The sequence below is a fragment of the Oryza glaberrima genome, chromosome 2, assembly GCF_000147395.1.
Source record: "Oryza glaberrima chromosome 2, OglaRS2, whole genome shotgun sequence".
Classification (NCBI taxonomy): Eukaryota; Viridiplantae; Streptophyta; class Magnoliopsida; order Poales; family Poaceae; genus Oryza; species Oryza glaberrima.
In genome coordinates, this window is record NC_068327.1 from 20922738 (window position 1) to 20924338 (window position 1601).

Consider the following 1601-nt stretch of genomic DNA (forward strand, 5'->3'; position numbering starts at 1 on the left):
TATGAAAGCCTATCTTAAGGAATATCCATAGGACAGGGGTTAGCATCCTAAAAAAAACAGAAAAAAAGATTGGTTCCTTTGGCATTAATGTTGCTTGCAAATCGCACTATATCTCTTGGCTTTATAGAAAAGAAATGCCACAGTGGATTTGGAGGTGGGATAGAGGCCTACCAACTCATAAAGGATAACATAGGAAAGGCTCTTGTACAGATCACATACCAAAGATTGTTGGTATATATGGATTCTCCAATAAAAAGCTTTTTTATTCTGATTGAATTCGCTTGAAACAAAGACCATTCGCTTGACAATAGTTAGCTAGCTAGGGAATAAATGATTTTCATGATTGGATTCTCTTTTTCAAACCCTATATATAATCTTAACCCTTTTGTGTTGTCTATATCTCTACACTTTGAAGAAATGTTCGAGGAGAAAAGGAACAGATTTTTCAGCAGTTGATATATTTTCAAATTGAAGCTATTTCCATATGAAATAGCGTCTCATTTAGAGCATAAAAACGTGAATATTAGGGAATGACGTGATATTAAATAATTAGAATGGGCGAGCTTTTAAATACAGGTCGTCTAGCCCATCACCTTATAAAGCTAGCCGAAAAATCTATGGGCGTTTCTCTCTCATCTAGAGCATGAACATATGACATCACTGTCCGGGGGAAGATGCCACATTAGTTTTTTTTTTATCGACGGACAGTTCAAGAGACAGTTTAATGGCATCTATATCACTCTACATATTGTCTATAAATTGAAAGTCATTACTTATTCGAGTACATTTGAGATAGCTAATCAAAAGACTTGTTTAATTATGGTTTACCTACATGTTGTGTAAATATGATAATATATAAATGATATATGACGTATAACGATATAGATGGTACATGGTAGCTGTCTAAACCAATGTTCATGCTCTTACTACTACACTTGTTGCCAATAGAATTAAATTTTAATTATTCGAATATATTAAAAACAGCTAAACAAGAGACTTACATATAAAGTTTTTTCCTTTAATAATGGATTTAAAACACGGGCCTATACATCTAAAACGGATGTACATAGCCAAAAAAAAACGTATAAAGATATACTCCCTCTATCAAGAAAAAGAAATTCACTGAGTTTGAATCTAGATTATACTATGTCCATATTCAAAACGTAAGATTGAGGTTTCTTTTAATAGAGGGAGTAGAGAGTAGCTGTCTAAACCAAAATGTCCAATGTATAAAGTAGTATATGAATAATTTTGGCCGATTATTTCGATCAAAATCGAGCTGTTTTTCCACGGGGAATCCCTGCCCTGTACTAGGAGCACTAAATGAAACAAAAGATAAAGCAGCAGTCCAGTCCAGTGATTCAGTCAGTTCAGACTTCAGACTTCAGACTTCAAATAAAAGATAAATCCCCAAGTACTTGTACCATTCGATACGCACTCCACCAATCGAGTTGATGACCAAATCGTCCGGAACTAGGACCGATCAATCGATCAAATCTCGCCTTCTTTTTTTTCTTTCTCATCAGTTCCACAGATCGCTGCTGCTGCTCTCTACATCATCATCATCAGCAGCAGCAGCAGCGGATCCAATTCCAATCCAT